At 49.8% G+C, this 22,574-nt stretch overlaps 1 non-coding gene across 1 annotated transcript; it reads left to right on the forward strand.

The window, feature by feature from the left end:
• The first annotated feature begins 13,993 nt into the window (after positions 1–13,993).
• On the forward strand, positions 13,994–14,066 carry trnak-cuu (transfer RNA lysine (anticodon CUU)). Its single transcript has one exon. It is a non-coding gene; the product is annotated as a tRNA-Lys (tRNA).
• The last annotated feature ends 8,508 nt before the right edge of the window (positions 14,067–22,574 follow it).

Here is a 22,574-nt window from a genome sequence, read left to right on the forward strand (position 1 = left end):
ACGGCGTACCATCCACAGTCGAACGGGTTGGTGGAACGCTTTCACCGCCAGCTGAAAGCTGCCCTGAAGGCTCGGCTCACGGGCCCAGACTGGGTGGACGCCCTGCCGTGGGTTTTGCTGGGGATCCGCACCGCACCCAAGGAGGACTTGGCCTCCTCCTCCGCCGAGTTGGTGTACGGGGCCCCCTTGACGGTTCCCGGGGAGTTCATCCCACCAGCGCACGGTCGAGTGGAGCAGCCTTCTGACGCCCTGCAACGTCTTCGGCAGACGGTGGGCAGGCTGGCACCTGTGCCCACATCACGTCATGGGACATTCCAGCCAAACGTCCCTGCCGCTCTGGAGGACTGCCAGTTTGTGTTCCTGCGCAGGGACGCACACCGATCACTTCTCCAGCGGCCGTACGAGGGCCCTTTCCGGGTCCTACAACACGGCTCGGCCACATTCGTTCTGGACATGGGGGGTCGCAGAGAGACTGTTTCGATCGCACGGCTGAAGCCGGCACACGTGGACATTGATCGACCGGTGCCGGTTGCACAGCCCCGCCCGCGCGGTCGCCCCCCGTCCAAGCTACCCCCTCCAGTGTCTGCTCCGACCCCTCCACCTGTCGGTCAGTCGCCGGTCCCTGCGCCGGTCATGGTGCGCACCCGGGCTAGTCGCCTCGTGCGCCCTCCTGTCCGTTTTGTACCTCCGGTTCTTGGGGGGGGTCCTGTGGCGGATCAGGCCACTCCTTGGGTCAGCCTCCTCGTTACGTGACGGACAGGTGAAAGGGGTTAAAAGCCAGACCAAGGGAAGGCGTGGATCATCCCTAGGAGAACTACGCTGTGGGCACCAGCTCACAGCCTAATAAAAGAATCTAACTAAGCACTGCCTGGCGTCTTGCCTTTTCTCTGGCCTCCGCCAGGCCACTACAGTGTTAATATTTGGGTCAGGTGGCTGCCATACCGCAGGACAACGGTAGGGGGAGCGCCTGCACCATGACCGCCAACATGGAGAGCACCTTGCGTCTGATGACCAGGTTTGTTATGATATTGCTAGGACTACTTTGTTGGTCACAAGGACTACTTTGTATGCCTGTGTATATAAGTGATTGGTGTGATTAGGCGGCCACTCTGGTTTCAGGTGGCCACGGCATAAACAGCCTGGAGTTGAGTTCCAGCATTGTAACCTTTTATACACGTGTACTTGTGGTCCGTCGAGAGTCTCAACAAAGGTACAAAAGGTACCGGACCACGAAGTACAACAAGGTTCAACAGCCGTCTGTGTTCATTTCCTCACAGTTAATTTAGTGGTGATCATCGTTCTCGGACGGGGAAAGTGCGGACTGTCCCGGTGCATCACTCACTATCTGGTGGCGATGGCGGCAGCAGATCTAACGGCCGTCTTCTTCAACGTGGCGATATATTACCTTTACGGTGCGGGTCCACTCCCACTGTTGCATGCACCCTACGAAGAGTGATGGCCGATGCGTCCCTGGACTGCTCAGTCTGGTTAACTGTCGCTTTTACATTTGATCGCTTTGTGGCCATTTGTTGCCAGGGCTTTAAGACCAAATGCTGCACGGTTAGAATCGCCAGGGTGGCGATAGCAACAGTGTATGTGGTGAGCTTATTACGGAACATCCCCTACTACTTTGCATTTTATTCTTATTATGTAAACCTGCCAGTCCTATGCCTAGAAAAGCCGGAATATTATTCCCACCCCGGGTGGCTTGCTTTCTCCTGGATTCACACCATTTTAACTCCTCTGGTTCCATTTTTCGTTATTGTGATGCTTAATATCCTGACGGTCAGATCCATCGTGGTGTCGAGCCGAGCCCGCAGGAAGCTCCGCGCACGCGCCGGTGGCGAGAAACAGGAGGACCCGGAGATGCAGAATCGAAGGAAATCGATCATTTTACTCTTCTGTGTGTCCGGAAGTTTCATCCTCCTGTGGCTTACGGACGTGTGCTTCTTCATTTACACGCATATTGCCAACTTACACAATACTCACCCTTTGCACATGACATTTTCAGCAGCGGGTATGCGTAAACTTCTGAGTTCGTTAACTTTTTCAGTCAGAGAGTTGTGAATCTGTGGAATTCTGTGCCTCAGAAGGCAGTGGAGGCCAATTCTCTGAATGCATTCAAGAGAAAGCTAGATAGAGCTCTTAAGGATAGCGGAGTCAGGGGGTTTGGGGAGAGGGCAGGAACGGGGTACTGATTGAGAATGATCAGCCATGATCACATTGAATGGCGTTGCTGGCTTGAAGGGCCGAATGGCCTCCTCCTGCACCTATTGTCTATTGTCGAACACATGTATTTATGTGGCGACTCAGTCTAAGGTCAGAGACCAACTGAAGAATGCAATCAAGTATCCTTCCACAATTTGCCATAAGCTTCTTCGTAAATGAAATCGATTTGAGAATTGTGGAATTGTCAATGAATGGGGTAACGGGGTAACTACAGCAGCAGCGTCTACTAATATTTGAAATAAAGACACACTGCTGGGTCTGGGGATGTTGCAATGAGGTAGTCATGGTGAATGTTTCGGGACTGAAACAATGCGAGCTGATTGCCGGAGCAGGGAGTAAAGGGAATGATTGAGACCATCTCTGAGTGTTTGTGGACCGGGCTCTGACTTTGTCAGAGAAACGCCCCCTGTAAGGTGGTTGTGTCATGGTTCTATAACCCTCTGTGCCATTTAATTAAAGCCGACGGTAGATTTGTGTGTTGGAATGAATTCCAAATGCTGCTTTAAACCGGAGATAGACACAAGCTAGAGTAACAGCGGGTCGGGCAGCATCTCTGGAGAAAAGAGGTCCTTCTGCAATTGTACAGGGCCCTAGTAAGACCGCACCTGGAGTACTGTGTGCAGTTTTGGTCTCCAAATTTGAGGAAGGATATTCTTGCTATTGAGGGCGTGCAGCGTAGGTTTACTAGGTTAATTCCCGGAATGGCTGGACTGTCATATGTTGAAAGACTGGAGCGGCTAGGCTTGTATACACTGGAATTTAGAAGGATGAGAGGGGATCTTATCGAAACATATAAAATTATTAAGGGGTTGGGCACGTTAGAGGCAGGAAACATGTTCCCAATGTTGGGGGAGTCCAGAACAAAGGGCCACAGTTTAAGAATAAGGGGTATGCAATTTAGAACAGAGATGAGGAAAAACTTTTTCAGTCACAGAGTTGTGAATCTGTGGAATTCTCTGCCTCAGAAGGCAGTGGAGGCCAATTCGCTGAATGCATTCAAGAGAGAGCTAGACAGAGCTCTTAAGGATAGCGGAGTCAGGGGGTATGGGGAGAAGGCAGGAACGGGGTACTGATTGAGAATGATCAGCCATGATCACATTGAATGGCGGTGCTGGCTCGAAGGGCCCAATGGCCTCCTCCTGCACCTATTATCTATTGTCTATAAAAGGAACAGGTGACGTTTCTGGACGACACCCTGTTGCAGACTGATAGTCAACAGGAAGGGAAACGAGTGATATAGGCGGTGATATAGGCAGTTATGGAATAAGTGAACGAAAGATATGCAAGCAGTAACGCTGATAAATATAACAGCCCAGTATTAACTGTGGGCTTGGTGTGAACGAGTTATAGACAATGAGACACAACACATAGTACGTTTTTTGGGTGGGGGAAGGGATAGAGAGAGAGGGGGATGCAAGGGCGGTCACGGTGGCGCAGCGGCAGAGTTGCCGCCTTAGAGCGAATGCAGCGCCGGAGACTCAGGTTCGATCCCGACTACGGGCGCCGTCTGTACGGAGTTTGTACGTTCTCACCGTGACCTGCGTGGGTTTTCTTCGAGATCTTCGGTTTCCTCCCACACTCCAAAGACGTGCAGGTATGTATGTTAATTGACTGCGTAAATGTAAAAAATGTCCCTAGTGTGTGTAGGATAGTGTTAATGTGCGGGGATCGCTGGGCGGCGCGGACTCGGTGGGCCGAAGGGCCTGTTTCCCTGCTGTATCTCAAAAAAAAAAAAAAAGGCTTACTTGAAGTTAGAGAGATCAATTTTCATATCACTGGGTTGTGAGTTTCCCAAGCGAAACATGAGGTGCTGTTTCTCCAATTTGCGCTTGACCTCACTCTGAAACACGGAGAAGGCCCAGGACAGAACGGTCACATGGATTTAAGTTTCACGTATTGCATGTAAATCATAATAATTGGGCTTGTAAACGTGAATGTATTAATACCACATTTTACATGTGATGAGTTCATGTACACCTTTCCTGCAAAGCGCTCTGACCGCCAAAGACAGCCGTGTAGGAAAATAGCTGCAGATGCTGGTACAAATCGAAAGTATCACAAAAAGCTGGCGTAACTCAGCAGGTCAGGCAGCATCTTTGGAGAGAAGGAATGGGTGACGTTTCAGGTCGAGACCCTTCTTCAGACTGATGTCAGGGTAGTGGACAGTACAGAGATAAAATGTAGCCAGAGATAGTAAGACTGGAAAGCAAGGGCTACTTGATCTTGCTCTCCATCCCCCTCCCCCTTCCCAGTTCTCCGACCAGTCTTACTGTCCCCGTCTACATTTTACCGCCCACTCCCCTGACACCAGTCTGAAGCAGTGTCTCGACTCGAAACGTCACCCATTCCTTCTCTCCTGAGATGCTGGCTGAACTGCTGAGTTACTCCAGCATGTTGCGATGCCAAAGACAGCTGGATCTCCGCTTGACAACCATTTAACTTCCCTTCACATTCCCAACCCGACGTTTATGTCCTCCGTCTCATCGTTAGCCAGGGTGAAGCCGCACGCAAACCTCAGGAACAGCACCTCGTATTGCGCTTCAGTAGCTTACAACCTAACGGCATGAATTTTTAATTCGTGTCATGGAGTCACGCAGCACGAGAAATGGGCTGTTCGGGCCAAAGATGGGCACAGAATGCTGCATTCTCAGCGGAACAGGCAGAACCTCTGGATAGAAGGAATGGGTGACGTTTTGGGTCTAGACCCTTACTCGGACTAACTTGTCCATGTAGCCAGTAATCGTCATATTTTCACGTGTTTGCCATATCTATATACTAAAATGTTCGTGTGTTTGTTTGTTTGTTCCTGAACTACAGCCAAAAAGGTACACGATAACGTGACAATTTTAGGCCCACCTTACTCACCGTCGACTCTTTGGTGCTAATGGAAGGGGTTTCATTGAAATCGGTGTCACCTTTTTAAAGTTATTCACATTTTAAAGTTTAAATCTATCTCCTAGCGAGGGAGGGAGGGAGGGAGGGAGGGAGGGAGGGAGGGAGGGAGGGAGGGAGGGAGGGAGGGAGGGAGGGAGGGAGGGAGGGAGGGAGGGAGGGGGGAATGGTGGGAGGATAGGGTGCTGCACCAATGCAGGAGAGGTTTTAGATTTAGATTTTTAGAGATACAGCGTGGAAACAGGCCCTTCGGCCCACCGAATCCGCGCCGTCCAGCGATCCCCGCACATTAATACTATCCTAAATTTTTACATTTACGCAGTCAATTAACCTACATACCTGTACGTCTTTGGAGTGTGGGAGGAAACCGAAGATCTCGGACCCACGCAGTTCACCGGGAGAACGTACAAACTCCGTACAGACGGCGCCCGTAGTCAGGATCGAACTTGGGTCTCAGGCGCTGCATTCGCTGTAAGGAAGCAACTCTACCGCTGCGCCACCGTGCCGCCCAGGTTTGGGCCCAACGCGTCCACTTGGTCTAGTATCTACCTGAATGTTTCATATTAACGTACCTGTCCAGGTGTCTTTTCAATGCTTAGTGCCTACCTCAACTAGCTCCTCTTGGAGCTCGCTCCTTTTACCCACAACACGCAGAGTAACAAAAATGCCTGTCCTAATGTTTCATTAAACCTGACTCAACCGCCTCATCCGGCAGCTAGTACCAGCATAGTCCATACATACATCCACCACCCTTTGTGCGAAAGTTCCTATCAATCTTTCTCCCACTTTCAACCTATGTCCTCCAGTTCTCAATTCTCCTACTCCGGGCAAGATATTCTGTGCGTTTACCCGATCTATTCCTCTCGTGGTTTTGTACACCTCTATAACATTACCCCTCATCCTCCGAGGCTCCAAGGAATAAGAGTCCTAGCCTGCGCAACCTCTCCCTATAACACTGGCCCTCGACTCCTGGCAACATCCTCATAAATCTTCTTTTCATTCTTTCCATCTTAACATACTTACCATCTTCTTTTTCCACACAGAGAGTGGTGAATCTGTGGAATTCTCTGCCACAAAAGGTAGTTGAGGCCAGTTCGTTGGCTATATTTAAGAGGGAGTTAGATGTGGCCCTTGTGGCTAAAGGGATCAGGGGGTATGGAGAGAAGGCAGGTACAGGATACTGAGTTGGATGATCAGCCATGATCATATTGAATGGCGGTGCAGGCTCGAGGGGCCGAATGGCCTACTCCTGCACCTATATTCTATGTTTCTATGTTTCTAACATCTTTCCTGAATACAATCGTCCAATTGCGGCCTCGCCATCTTCATGTGCATCTGTACAATAACTTCCATACTCAACATGTGTTGGAAGGAACCGCAGATGCTGGTTTAAAACAAGTTAGACATAAAAAGCTGGAGTAACTCAGCGGGACGGGCAGCATCTCTGGAGAGAAGGAATCGGTGACGTTTCGGGTCGAGACGCTTCTTTAGGTTGAGAGTCAGGGGAAAGGGAAACGAGAGATATGGACGGAGATATAGAGTGATATAGAACAAATAAATGAAAGATAAGAAGAAAATTAATGATGATCAAGGAAAGGTGGGGACCACAATGGTACATTGTTGGCTGTGGGCTAGGTGACAGCGGGTATACAGACAGAGAATCTCAACAGGACGCCAGTGAACCTTGTTCAACGTCTTGTGTGGGTGAGGGACGGAGAGAGGGGGGAATGCAAGGTATCCTGACTGATGAAAACCAATGTACAATGCCTTCTTGATCACCTGTACCAGCACTTCATGGAACCTTCTACCTGCGCTTGTGGGCCCCTCTACTCCACAACGCACTGCACGCTATGATGGTTCTGCCCTGGCTTGACTTCCCAAAATACATCAACTCGCACTTATCGGCATTAAACTCCATGAACATGTCTCTGTCCTCTTTCCCAGCTGTTTCCCTCCAATCTCTCACATGTGTCACCTACTCAACCCATCTCACATTGGAAGCCCCCTACCGTGTATCCAGGCTTTGTACCGCCCCCACCTCTCTCTCCAGCTTTCTCACCTCTATCACCATCAGTCTGAAGAACCTTTTCCCCAGTGGGGAAATAGACAATAGACAATAGACAATAGACAACAGGTACAGGAGTAGGCCATTCGGCCCCTCAAGCCTGCACCGCCATTCACCGTGATCATGGCTGATCATTCACGATCAGTACCCCGTTCCTGCCTTCTCCTCATACCCCCTGACTCCGCTATCTTTAAGAGCTCTATCCAACTCTCTCTTGAAAGCATCCAGAGAATCGGCCTCCACTGCCTTCTGAGGCAAAGAATTCCACAGATTCACAACTCTGGGTGAAAAGGTTTCACCTCATCTCCGTTCTAAATGGCCGATCCCTTATTCTTAAACTGTGGCCCCTGGTTCTGGACTCCCCCAACATCGGGAACATGTTTCCTGCCTCTAGCGTGTCCAATCCCTTAATAATATTATATGCTTCAATAAGATCCCCTCTCAACCTTCTAAATTCCAGTGTATACAAGCCCAGTCGCTCCATTCTTTCAACAACTGACAATCCCGCCAACCCGAGAATTAACCTGGTGAACCTACGCTGCACTCCCTCAAGAGCAAGAATGTCCTTCCTCAAATTAGGCCAAAACTGCACACAATACTCCAGGTGTGGTCTCACCAAGGCCCTGAACAACTGCAGAAGAACTTCTTTGATCCTATACTCAACTCATCTTGCTATGAAGACCAACATGCCATTAGCTTTCTACACTGCCTGCTGTACCTGCATGATTACTTTCAGTGACTGATGTACAAGGACACCCAGATCTCGTTGTACTTCCCCTTTTCCTAACTTGACACCATTCACATAATAATCTGCCTTTGTGTTCTTTCCACCAAAGTAGATAACTCACACGTATCCACATTAAACTGCATCTGCCATGCATCCGCCCACTCACACAACCTGTCCAAGTCACCCTGCATCCTCATAACATCCTCCTCACAGTTCACACTGCCACCCAGGTTCGTGTCATCTGCAAATTTGTTAATGTTACTTTTAATCCCATCATCTAAATCATTGATGTATATTGTAAATAGCTGCGGTCCCAGCACCGAGCCTTGCGGCATCCCACTAGTCGTTCCCGGACATTCTGAAAGGGACCCGTTAATCCCTACTCTTTGTGTCCTCTCTGCCAACCAATTTTCAATCCATGTCAGTACCCTACCTCCAATACCATGTGCTCTAATTTTGCCCACTAATCTCCGATGTGGGTCCTTATCCAAGGCTTTCTGAAAGTCCAGGTACACGACATCAACTGGCTCTCCCTTGACCATCCTCAAATATTCAAGCATGATTTTCCCTTCGTAAATCCATGCTGATTCGGACCGATCCTGTTACTGATGTCAAAATTTGGCGAACACTGGTGGACATAGCTATAAGGCGAGGGTAGAGGGGATGCAATGATGTGAAGAGCATGTTTTAGATAGCTTGATGGAGGGTTTCAATGCATTGCCAGGCAGATAAGACAATGGTGTTTAAGAATCTTTTCGATCGTCACATGGATATTCAGGGAATGGAGGGAAAGGACCATTTGCAGACGGATGCGATAGGTTCAGCCGGGCATCATGTTAGGCACAAACATTGTGGGCCGAAGGGCCTGTTCCCGTGCTGCATTCTATGTTAAGGGTGTCAGGGGTTATGGAGAGAAGGCGGAATAATGGGGTTAGGAGGGAGAGATATATCAGTCATGGTTGAATGGCGGAGTACATTTGATGGGCCGAATGGACTAATGTGGTTCCTAAGCCTTATGGCCTTATGATTTTAAGAAGGATGGCCACTCTTCTTAAGGGTGGGAAAGTCCAGGACTAGAGGTCACAGCTTCAGAAATAAAGGACGTATCTTTCGGAACAAGATGAGGAGGAATTTCTTTAGTCAGATGGTGGCGAATCTGTGAAATTCATTGCTACAGACGGCTGTGGAGGCCAAGTCAATGGATATTTGTAAGGCAGAGATAGATAAATTCTTGATTAGTACAAGTGTCAGGGGTTACGGGGAGAAATTAGTACAAGTGTCAGGGGATACGGGGAGAAGGCAGAACAATGGGGTTAGGAGGGAAAGATAGATCGGCCACGATTCAATGGCGGTTGATGAGCTTATAGCCTTAAGAAGGGTCGCGATCCGAATCGTGATCTTTCCATGTTCTCCCCAGATGCTGCCTGGACCGATGGGTTCCTCCGGCACTTCGTGTTTTGCTCAAAACACCAGCGTCTGCAGTTCCTCATTTCTCAATTTTACAGCTAAGCTGCAGCTTAACTGAAGAAGAGTCTGGACCCGAAACGTCACCAGTTCCTTCTCTCCAGAGATGCTGCCTGTCCCGCTGAGTTACTCCAGCATTGTTTGTCCGTCTCATACTTTGTGATTGTCCTAGAGTGTGCACAGCAGGGAAACAGGCAGCCAGTGCCTGTTAGCGCCACCATCGACTCCACAGTCAAAAAGGCCCAACAGAGGATGTACTTCCTGCGGCAACTGAAGAAACACAATCTGCCACAGGCAATGATGGTCCAATTCGATACTGCTATCGTTGAGTACGTCCTCACCTTCTCAATCATGGTCTGGTTTGGCTCTGCCACCAAGCACGACATCCGGAGGCTGCAACGGATCGTTCGCACAGCTGAGAAGGTTGTTGGCTGCAACCTTCGCCCCATTGACGAACTGTACACTGCAAGGGCCAGGAAGCGAGCGGGCAAGATCATCTCTGACCCCTCTCACCCTGGCCACAAACGCTTCGAAGCACTTCCTTCTGGAAGGCGACTCCGGACTGTCAAAGCAGCCACTGCCAGACATAAAAGCTTTTTTTCCCACGAATGATAGTTCTACTCAATAACCAAAGTCTGTAGTCTCTTTTATTGCTCTGGTTTATTTTCACCCACATGTTTAGACCGCAATGGTCTATCCTTATTGTTTTGATGTGCTCATGCTTTATTTTTAATTGTTAACTGTATGTTTGTGTTGTCATTTGTGAGCGGAGCACCAAGACACATTCCTTGTGTATGCACATACTTGGCCAATAAACGTATTCATTCGTTCATTCATTCGTTCATTCATTCATTCATTCGTTCATTCTTTAGACTAGAGTCAGTGGAAAGGGAATCGAGAGATATGAACGGTGATGCAGAGAAATGTAGAACGAAAGATACGCCAAAAAAGTTACGATGATAAAGGAAACAGACCATTGTTACCTGATTGCTATGTGAGAATGAGAAGCTGGTACGACTTGGGTGGGCGAGGGATGGAGAGAGAGTGAATGCCGTATGCTGTCCAGAATGAGGCTAAATGCAAACTGGAGGAACAGCATCTCAAACTTCGCTTGGGCCGCTTACACCCCAGTGGTACTGATATTGATTTTTCTAACCAAGTAACCCCAGCATTCCCTCTCTCACCAGCCCACCGCCCCACCCCACTCAAGTCGCATCAGCTTCTCGTTCTCACCCAGCAAACAGCTAACAATGACCAGTTTCCTTCTTCATCATCATCACTTCTTTGCGTACCTTACATCCATGTGCTCTATATCTCTCTACATCACCTTTTATATCTCCCGCTTCCCTTCCCCTGACTCAAGTCTGAAGAAAGGTCTCGATCCGAAACCTCACCCATTCATTCTCTCCGGAGATGCTGCCTGTCCCGCTGAGTTACTCCGGCATTTTGTGTCTATTGAGGATGGTTAGTTCAGCCCATCGGTTCCCCCAAAATTGTTAACAGGCTCCTCTCCTCCTCCCCCCCCCACTCCCACCCACCCCCACAACGATATGTCGCCAATTATCGACCCTTTTACGTTGAATTGGAACGTGCGACTTTAATTGGAGTTATTGAGGTAAGTCGCCTGGAAAGAGGCCATTCTGCCCAACTTTCCCATGCTGACCAAGATGCCCCACTAAACCTTTACTTTAATTTACCTTACTATAGTTTCGTTTAGGTAGTTTAGTTTAGTTTAGTTTAGATTAGTTTAGTTTAGTTTAGTTTAGTTTAGTTTAGTTTAATTTAGTTTAGTTTAGTTTAGTTTAGTTTAGTTTAGTTTAGTTTAGTTTAGTTTAGTTTAGTTTAGTTTAGTTTAGTTTAGTTTAATTTAGTTTAGTTTAGTTTAGTTTAGTTTAGTTTTGAGATGCAGCACGGAAACAGGCCTTTTCGGCCCACCGGGTCCGCGCCGAACAGCGATCACCGCACATTGGTACTATCCTACCCCCACCAGGGACAATTTTTACATTTACCTATAAACCTGTGCGAGGAAACCGAAGATAGAGTCATAGAGTCATAGGGTCCTACAGCACAGAAAGAGGCTCTTCGGCCCAACGTGTCCGCGCCGCCCGTTACCAAACAGTCTAATTTTAATCCCATTTTCCCGCATTTGGACCGTAGCCCTGAATGTTGTAGCATTTCAAGTGCCCATCTCGGAGAACATCCACGCAGATCACGGGGAGAACTCCACACCCTCATCTATACCCACCTATCACTCACCAGACTATCCTCCATCCTCCCCCCCCCACCCTCCCCCACCACTCCATCCACCTGAAGATAGAAAATAGAAGACGCTGAAGCTTCTCAGCGAGTCGGGCAGCATCCCAGGACAACCTCTTGGGCGACGGTTCGGATCGGAACCAGCTTCAGACTGAAGGAGGGTCCCGATCCGAAACTTCACCTTTCTATTGCCCGCCCAGATAAGCCTGCCCGCTGAGTTCCTCCAGCACTTTGTATTTGGCTTAAGATTCCAGCACCTACAGTTTCTCGTGTCTCCAAATTGCAGCGTTAATTGCTGACGGGTTTTATTGACCAGCATCTTATTGTCTGAGGGCCATCCATGACCAGCAGCCCGTAGCCGGTGCAACTGGAATTTAGAAGGCTGAGAGAGGATCTTATCGAAACGTATAAGATTATTAAGGGGTTGGATACGTTAGAGGCAGGAAACATGTTCCCAATGTTGGGGGAGTCCAGAACATGGGGCCACAGTTTAAGAATAAGGGGTAGGCCATTTAGAACTGAGATGAGGAAAAACTTTTTCAGTCAGAGAGTTGTGAATCTGTGGAATTCTCTGCCTCAGAAGGCAGTGGAGGCCAATTCTCTGAATGCATTCAAGAGAGAGCTAGATAGAGCTCTTAAGGATAGCGGAGTCAGGGGTATGGGGGGAAGGCAGGAACAGGGTACTGATTGAGAATGATCAGCCATGATCACATTGAATGGCGGTGCTGGCTCGAAGGGCCGAAGGGCCGAATGGCCTCCTCCTGCACCTATTGTCTATCGTCTATTGTCTATTGTCTATTGTCAACTTTAACCTGGGGAACCTTTCAGCTGTGAAGGAGAGAGATTCTCACAAGGTGATGTTGGGCGGCGCAGCGGGTCTGAAGAGGGGCCCCGACGCGCAAAGTCGTCTGTCCAACTCCCTCCACGGATGCTGCCTGACCAGTCGACTTCCTCCAGCACTTTGTATTTTGCTCAAGAGCCCAGCACCTGCAGTGCCTCGTGTCTCCAGAACTCGCAGTTCCCGGTATCCGGGTTCAATCTCGACCTCCAGAGCTATCTGAGTGGAGTTTGCACGTTCTTTTTTTTCCTACATTGGCTTTCGCCTGGGTTGCCCGGTTTTCTTCAAGGTCCCAATGTTAAGCGTTGATCGTGAGATACCCTTAATGCCCGAAGAAGGTACCCAACCCGAAACCTCGTCTGCCCATTTACTAGACAGAGTCATGGTCATTGTCACAGAGTGATACAGTGTGGAAACAGGCCCTTTGGCCCAACTTGCCCACACCGGCCAACAAGTCCGAGCTTCACTAGTCCCACCTTCCCACGTTTGGTCCATACTCCTCCAAACCTGTTCTATCCATGTATATGTCCAACTGTTTCTTAAACGTTGGGATAGTCCCTGCCTCAACTACCTCCTCTGGCGGCTCGTTCCATACATCCACCACCCTTTGTATGAAAACGTTACCACTCAGGTTCCTATTAAATCTTTTCCCCTTCACCTTAAACCTGTGTCCTCTGGTCCTCGATTCACCTACTCCTGGCAAGAAACTCTGTGTGTCTACCCGATCTATTCCTCTCATGATTTTGAGCACCTCGAAAAGATCACCCCTCACCCTCCTGCACTCCAAGGAACTGAGTCCCAGCCTAATCACCCTCTCCCTATAGCTTAGACCCTCTAGTCCTGGCAACACCCTCCTTCAGTAAATCTCCTCTGTCGGTGCACACTAAATGCTGGATTAACTCAGCGGGTCAGGCAGCATCTCGACAGAGAAGGAAAGGATTCTATCTTTCCATTTTGTGTCTACCTTTGATTTAAACCAGTATTTGCAGTTTTTTTGCCCCCAACAAATCTATGTACCCTTTCCAGCTTGGAAACCTTTCCAGGTGCGGTCTGTCCCATTGATTTTCTACGGCATTGGTTACTTTATGCCCTTAATGTTGTTGTAGGGGATGAAGGATATTCGCATTGTTTTTTCATACTGCTGATGTTAGCAATATATCATATCATATCATATATCATATATATACAGCGCGGAAACAGGCCTTTTCGGCCCATCAAGTCCGCGCCGCCCAGCGATCCCCGTACATTAACACTATCCTACACCCACTACGGACAATTTTTACATTTACCCAGTCAATTAACCTACATACCTGCACGTCTTTGGAGTGTGGGAGGAAACCGAAGATCTCGGAGAAAACCCACGCAGGTCACGGGGAGAACGTACAAACTCCTTACAGTGCAGCACCCGTAGTCAGGATCGAACTTGAGTCTCCGGCGATGCATTCGCTGTAAAGCAGCAACTCTACCGCTGCGCTACCGTGCCGCCCTGAACTATAAACAGATAATGTTGGATTGATTTGCAGCCCGGCTAGCTCAGTCGGTAGAGCATGAGACTCTTAATCTCAGGGTCGTGGGTTCGAGCCCCACGTTGGGCGTCATTGTCTTTCAAATGGACGGGGCGAATGTACAGAGTCTTTTACAGAGTCTGCAGAAGGGTCTCGACCCAAAACGTCAGCTAGTTCTTTTAACTCAGGGAATGTTGGGCAAATGGAACGAGTTGCCAGTGGATGTGTTTGGGACAGGTACAGTAACAACATTTCAAAGACAATGAACAGGTGTATGGATGCTAAATGTTGAGAGGGAATGTTTTGGAGGGATATAGGCCAAGCACAGAAATTGGGACTAACTTAGATGGGGCATATTAGTCAGCATGGATGAGTTGGACCAATGGGCCTGTATTCTATGACTCTTTGCCTTTGACACTCAACAGGTCAGGTAGGTGCTATAACAACATTTAGGAAGAGGGCGGCACTTCTTGCAGCGGCAGAGACCCAGGTTCAATCCTGACTGTGGGTGCTGTCTGTATGAAGTTTGTACATTCACCCCGTGAGCGCGTGGGTTTTCTCTGGGTACTCTGGTTTCCTACAACAGACATCGAAGTTTGTAGATTAATTGGCTTTGATAAAATTGTAAATTGTCCCTAGTGTGTGGGGTAGTGCTACTGTACAGGGTGACCAATGGTCGGTGGACCAATGGGCCTGTTTCCACGCTTTACCACTAAAGTCTATAGTCTAAAAACATTTGGACAGGACAGGAGAGTTTTAGAGGGATATTGGCCAAATATGGGCAAATCTCCAACGGGTGGCGCCGGCAATGGCGGCCTCGCCAAGTCTGTAAGCCCCTTATTTCTTTGTTGTTGTGAATAGTATGTGTTAAATGTATGTTTTAGTGTTCTTTAGCTTGTATTGAGTGGGGGGCGAGGGTGGGGTGGGAGGTTGGGGGAAACATTTTTTAATCTCTTACATCGAAGGGCGGCACGGTGGCGCAGCTGTATAGTTGCTGCCTTACAGCGAATATATGGGGAATGGGGAGAAGGCAGGAATGGGGTACTGATTGAGAATGATCAGCCTTGATCACATTGGGGCGGCACGGTGGCGCAGCGGTAGAGTTGCTGCCTTACAGCGAATGCAGCGCCGGAGACTCAGGTTCGATCCTGACTACGGACGCCGTCTGTACGGAGTTTGTACGTTCTCCCCGTGACCTGCGTGGATTTTCTCCGAGATCTTCGGTTTCCTCCCGCACTCCAAAGACGTACAGGTTTGTACGTTAATTGGCTGGGCAAATGTAAAAATTGTCCCCAGTGGGTGTAGGTTAGTGTTAGTGTGCGGGGATCGCTGATCGGCACGGACTCGGTGGGCCGAAGGGCCTGTATCTGCGCTGTATCTCTAAATCTAAAAAAATAAAAAATAAAAAGATGCGATTTTGTTCCGTATCATATCTCCGTCCGCACTGGACGTCCGGCCTAACATTGAGGAGATGGCAGCTTAGTTGGCAGCTTTTGCTGGAGACCGACCTCCGAGCTCCAATCGCGGGAGAGAGCCTGCAGGACGTAACTTCGTGGAGCTGCGGTCTCTGGTTAGAGACCGACTTCGAGAGCTCCAAGCTGCAGGAGCTACGAGCGCCCCGACGCGGGGTTTTCGATCGCCCCGAAGCGGGGGCTTTGATCACCCCGACGCGGGAGTTTCGATCGCGGGCTGCGGGAGCTTTGATCGCCCCGACGGATGGTTCGACTGCCCCGGCAGCGGGAGCAAAAAGAGAGAAGAGGTTTGGACTTTATTGCCTTCCATCACAGTGAGGAATGTGGGGAATAGACAATACACAATAGACAATAGGTGCAGGAGGAGGCCATTCGGTCCTTCGAGCCAGCACCGCCATTCAATGTGATCATGGCTGATCATTTTCAATCAGTACCCCGTTCCTGCCTTCTCCCCATACCCCCTGACTCCGCTATCCTTAAGAGCTCTATCTAGCTCTCTCTTGAATGCATTCAGAGAATTGGCCTCCACTGCTTTCTGAGGCAGAGAATTCCACAGATTCACAACTCTCTGACTGAAAAAGTTTGTCCTCATCTCAGTTCTAAATGGCCGACCTCTTATTCTTAAACTGTGGCCCCTTGTTCTGGACTCCCCCAACTTTGGGAACATGTTTCCTGCCTCTAACGTGTCCAACCCCTTAATAATCTTATACGTTTCGATAAGATCTCCTCTCATCCTTCTAAATTCCAGTGTATACAAGCCTAGTCACTCCAGTCTTTCAACATATGACAGTCCCGCCATTCCGGGAATTAACCTAGTAAACCTACGCTGCACGCCCTCAATAGTAAGAATATCCTTCCTCAAATTTGAAAACCAAAACTGCACACAGTACTCCAGGTGCGGTCTCACTAGGGCCAAGTACAACTGCAGAAGGACCTCTTTGCTCCTATACTCAACTCCTCTTGTTATGAAGGCCAACATTCCATTGGCTTTCTTCACTGCCTGCTGTACCTGCATGCTTCCGCTGTGGTGGATGTTTATGTTAACTTGTATGTATTTGTGTGTCTTGTTGCTTTCTTTTAGTATGGCTGTTTAGTAGTACAAATAGCACTGTACCTTAATTGGTACACGTGACAAAAAAAAGACCTTTGAAACCTTTGAATTGGGATGAGCAGTGACAGGCATATTGGTCAGCATGGGCGAGTTGGGCCGAAGGGTTTGCTTCCACGCTCTATGACTCTATGACTCGATGGTCTTTGCTGGGGTCCTTGCATCCTACCCTGGTGGGGTCATCAGAGCCATGGTCCTCGACTTGTGGTCTCAGTTGTGCAAGACCCCTTGGTATGCTCCAAACTGCGTGTGATAAAGTAGGCAAACCTTGAGCAGATTTGGCAGTGGAGCAGACAAAATGTGCAGGAAGTAAATGCAGATGCTGGTTTAGAGGCACGGAATGCTGGAGTAACTCAACGGGTCGGGCATCATCTCCGAAGAAAAGGAATCTGGGCGATCGTTTCGCTGAACAAATTGCGCTCACACCCTCCATAGCCTACGCGATCTCCCAGTTGCCAAACACTTTAACTCTCGTACCCATTCCCAAACTGACCTTTCTGTCCTAGGCCTCCTCCACTGTCAGAGTGAGGCCCAGCGCAAATTGGAGGAACAGCACCTCATATTTCGCTTGAGCAGCGGTATGAATATTGATTTCTCTAACTTCAACTAACCCTTGCATCCCCTCTCTCTCTGTCCCTCCCCCACCCTGGTCATCCCACTCGTCACCCCCTTCTCCACAGTCAACAATGGACCATCGCAGGCTCCACCTTCCCTTGATCATCACTGCTTGTTTTGATTTGTTCTTTATTCCTCTCATCCATTCCTTAGAACATAGAAACATAGAAAATAGGTGCAGGAGGAGGCAATTTGGTCCTCCGAGCCAGCACTGCCATTCGTTGTGATCATGGCTGATCATCAACAATCAGTAACCCGTGCCTGCCTTCTCCCCATATCCCTTGATTCCACTAGCCCCTAGAGCTCTATCTAACCCTCTTTTAAGTTCATCCAGTGAATTGGCCTCCACTGCCTTCTGCGACAGTGAATTCCACAAATTCACAACTCTCTAGGTGAAAAAGTTTTTTCTCACCTCAGCTTTAAATGGCCTCCCCTTTATTCGTAGACTGTGGCCCCTGGTTCTGGACTCCCCCAACATTGGGAACATTTTTCCTGCATCTAGCTTGTCCAGTGCTTTTATAATTTTGTACGTTTCTTTAAGATCCCCTCTCATCCTTCTAAATTCCAGTGAATACAAGCCCAGTCTTTCCAATCTTTCCTCGTATGACAGTCCCGCCATCCCGGGGATTAACCTCGTGAACCTAGGCTGCACTGCCTCAATAGCAAGGATGTCCTTCCTGAAATTAGGAGACCAAAACTCCACACAATACTCTAGATATGGTCTCGCCAGGTCCCTGTACAACTGCAGAAGGACCTCTTTACTCCTGTACTGAAATCAAGGTTCCTCGTACCTTCTTATATCTCTAGTTTCCCTCTTCCTTGACTCTCACTCGGAAGAAGGATTTCAACCTGAAACGCCGCCTATTCCATTCCAACAGAGATGCTGCCTGGCCCGCTGAGTTACTCCATCATTTTGTGTCTGTCTACCATGTTTGATGAAGACCGTGTTGTCCACGTGTCTTCCTAATCCCATCTCCCACTGGTCCTACCACCTTCACTGATGTGCGGCCAAGCACACCACGAGCCTTGAATGTCCGACGAGCCCACATCGAACAACATTGATGGAAAATTCTATCCTTGCAAAACATGAGAAACGTTAAGATTTTTAATTTTATTTGAAAGGAACTTTTGAAAAAGCATGCTGTCATTTCAACGCAATTTCACCCAATTCAATCTCATGCAAACCAACCTCCCATCTATTGACTCCATTTGTACCTCACGTTGCCTCGGCAAGGCCAGCAGCAGATTCAAGGACGAGTCGCACCCCAGCCGCTCCCTCTTCTCCCCAATCCGGCAAGAGGTACAGGAGTGTGAACACGCACACATCCTGATTCAGGTACAGTTTCTTCCCAGCTGTTATCAGGCAACTGAACCATCCTACCACAACCACAGAGCAGTGCTGAACTACTGTCTACCTCATTGCTGACCCTTGGGCGATCCTTCATCAGAATTTGCTTGCTTTCCCTTGCACTAAAAGCCATTCCCTTGTCATGTACCTATGCGCTGTAAATGGTTCAATTGCAATCATGTATTTAGATTTTATTTTTAGATTTAGAGATACAGCGCGGAAACAAGCCCTTCGGCCCACCGAGTCCGCGCCGCCCAGCGATCCCCGCACATTAACACTATCCTCCACACACTAGGGACAATCTTTACATTTACCCAGTCAATTAACCTACATACATGTACGTCTTTGGAGTGTGGGAGGAAACCGAAGATCTCGGAGAAAACCCAAGCAGGTCACGGGGAGAACGTACAAACTCCGTACAGACGGCGCCCGTAGTCAGGATCGAACCTGAGTCTCCGGCGCTACTTTCGCTGTAAGGCAGCAACTCTACAGTTAGGATGCAACAAAAGCTTTTCACTTTACCTCAGTGATAATAAACTAAACTGAGCTGAACTAAACTGAATTTCATGGAAATTTTGTTTCTTATTGTGGAATAAGATTAACCCAACTGTACAATTTATGTCATCTGTTATTTTGAGCCACATATCTGAGGAAGGATGTGTTGCGTTGCAGAGGGTCCAGAGGAGGATTAGGAGGATGATCCCAGGAATGATTGGGGTAATGATTAGGAGGATGATCCCAGGATGAACACAAGGTCATAAGGTATTTATTCACAAAATGCTGGAGTAACTCAGCAGGTCAGGCAGCATCTCGGGAGAGAAGGAATGGGTGACGTTTCGGGTCGAGACCCTTCTTCAGACTGATGTCAGGGGGCGGGATAAAGGAAGGAAATAGGTGGAGATAGGAAGATAGAGGGAGATCGGGGAAGGGGAGGGGAAGAGAGGGACAGAGGAACTATCTAAAGTTGGAGAAGTCGATGTTCATACCGCCGGGCTGCAAGCTGCCCAGGCGAAATACGAGGTGCTGTTTCTCCAATTTCCAGTGGGCCTCACTATGGCACTGGAGGAGGCCCATGACAGAAAGGTCAGACTGGGAATGGGAGGGGGAGTTGAAGTGCTCAGTCACCGGGAGATCAGATTGGTTAACGCGGACCGAGCGCTGGTGTTGAGCGAAGCGATCGCCGAGCATGCGCTTGGTTTCGCCAATGTAAATAAGTTGACATCTGGAGCAGCGGATGCAATAGATGAAGTTGGAGGAGGTGCAGGTGAACCTCTGTCTCACCTGGAAAGACTGTTAACCCTAACCCTAACCCTCTCTTCCCCTCCCCTTCCCAGATCTCCCTCTATCTTCCTGTCTCCACCTATATCCTTCCTTTGTCCCGCCCCCCTGACATCAGTCTGAAGAAGGGTCTCGACCCGAAACGTCACCCATTCCTTCTCTCCTGAGATGCTGCCTGACCTGCTGAGTTACTCCAGCATTTTGTGAATAAATACCTTCGATTTGTACCAGCATCTGCAGTTATTTTCTTATACTACAAGGTCATAAGGAATGGGAGCAGAATTAGGTCATTCGGCCCATCAAGTCTACTCCGCCATTCAATCATAGCTGATCTATCTCTACCTCCAACCCCATTCTCCTGCTGTCTCCCCATAACACCTGGCACCAGCACTAATCAAGAGTTCATTTGACGGCACTGGGCCTGTATTCACTGGAGTTTAGAAGGAGGAGAGGGGACCTAATTGAAATTTACCGCATAGTGAAAGACCTGGATAGAGTGGATGTGGAGAGGATGTTTTCGCCAGTGGAAGAGTCTAGGACCAGAGGGCACAACCTCAGAATTAAAGGACGTACTGTAGCGGGAGCGATCTCTTCAGCCCGAAATACGGCGAGACGCCAGGTGAGTCCATTCTTGGTGCGTTATTAACATCACAAACTGCCAACGCACATGTTCACTCTCCTGTCTCTCCACCAAATCCCTGCTGGGAAAACCCGCGCACTGGCAGTCCAAGACCCTGTCAGTCTCAGTGCCGAGGGTTCGGCCAAGGAGTTGCCTAACTCTCAGGAGTTGCCACAGGACAACCCCCCCCCCCCCCCCAGAACCGGAGGCACGAAACGAACCGGTGGGCGAACGAGGTGGCCGCACCTTGTACGCACATCCACTCTCTGATGGGCCAGCGTGGGCACAAGCGGGAGCGGCCGGGATTGAGGACGCCCCCAACAATGAGTCTGGGCCACTTGCACGGGTTGACTAATGTCCAAATGGGCCGGCATAAGGCGAGCCACCGACACAGTCTCACTCCGGACCACCAGGTCCAAGACGAACGTGGTAGGCCCAGTCTGCAGCACCCGGAAAAGGCCCTCGTACGGCCGCTGCAGTGGCGTCCGAAGAGCGTCGCGACACAGGGACACGTACGGACAGTCCTGGAGAGCAGACGGGACATGAGGACGTGGGGACGAGCCACCGTCCCGCGGCGAGACGTCGGGACAGGACAGAGCGCCCACCTTCTCTCTGGGGTGCTGCAGCGTGGCTCTTGGTGTCCGTTCGCCCGACGGAATGAAATCCCCCGGAACTGTGAGCGGAGAACCGTACACCAGCTCCGCAGAGGAAGACGCCAAGTCCTCCTTCGGGGCCGCACGGATACCCAACAAAACCCACGGCAATGCGTCCAATCCACTCCAGGCCCGTGAGCCGCGCATTCAGAGCGGCCTTGAGTTGGCGGTGGATGCGCTCCACTTGGTTTGTGGATGGTCGGCGGTGGTGGGGTGGGGCTGGACCCCCAACAGGCAGACCACAGTTCTGAGGTGAACTGAGTCCCCCCCCCCCCCCCCCCCGTTCCGCCGAGATGTCCACCGGCAATCAAAGCGGGCGATCCCGTGTGCGGTGTAGGCTCTGGCACACGTGGTAGCAGGTGTCAGCCAGCGGAACAGCCTCTGGCCACCACGTGAATCGATCCACCGAAGTGTGGAGGTGAGCGGGCCCATGATATCCACGTGGATGTGGTGGAAGCGACGGCGAGGCACAGCGAAATCCCGTATGGGCGCTGAATCTTTGGCGTCTGGCACGGAATGCACTCCCGGGCCCAGTTACCCACCTGTTTGCACAGGCCGTGCCACATGAAGCGGGCCGCTACCACGGTAGTCGTCGCCCAGAGGGAAGGATGAGCCAACCCGTGGATGACGTCGAACACCCGGCGCCAGGCGGCGGGGACGATGGCTCGCGGCTGACCAGTGGACATGTCGCGCAGAATCGTGGCAACAGCAGGACCAAACGGCACGTCCTCCAGCACATGGTCGGAAATGGCAGTGCGATAGGCAAGCGGAATAGTCAATACCCGGGGCCACTTCCAGGGCGGCACCAATGGCGGGGCGGGATAACGCATCGGGGACCCGGTTGTTCTTGCCCTCGATGTGGCGGACACGGGTCGTGAACTCTGAGACGAACGCCAACTGACGCCGCTGCCAAGTGGACCATGGGTCGGACACCTTCGCGAAGGCAAACGTAGGGTGCTTGTAGTTGGTGAAGGCGGTCAAACGCCGGCCCTCCAGGAAATAGCGAAAGTGTCAGGTAGAAGGCGAGGAGCTACCGGTCAAAAACACTGTATTCCTCTCGGCTGAGGTGATTTGCCAACTCACTCATTGGAGTTCTCATCAGATTCAGACAAAAACCGGTTGCTTTGATGGCTGATGTCAAAGCAATGTTTCATCAGGTCAAGGTATCAGAGAAGCATATTGACTATCTGCGACTTCTGTGGTGGCCCGGTGGTGATGGCCAACAAAAGCCTGTTGAATCTTGGCAGGCAGTGGCGAGTGGAGTGCTGCAAGGCTCGGTGTTGGGGCCGCAACTATTTACCATATATATTAATGATTTGGATGAAGGGATTGGAAGTAACACCAGCATGTTTGCGGATGACACAAAGCTGGGTGGCAGTGTGAACTGCGAAGAGGATGTTTGGATATTGCAGGGTGACCTGGACAGGTTGAGTGAGTGGGCAGATACATGGCAGATGTAGTACAATATAGATAAATGTGAGGTTATCCACTTTGGCGGCAAAAAC

The sequence above is a fragment of the Rhinoraja longicauda genome, chromosome 34, assembly GCF_053455715.1.
Source record: "Rhinoraja longicauda isolate Sanriku21f chromosome 34, sRhiLon1.1, whole genome shotgun sequence".
NCBI lineage: Eukaryota > Metazoa > Chordata > Chondrichthyes > Rajiformes > Arhynchobatidae > Rhinoraja > Rhinoraja longicauda.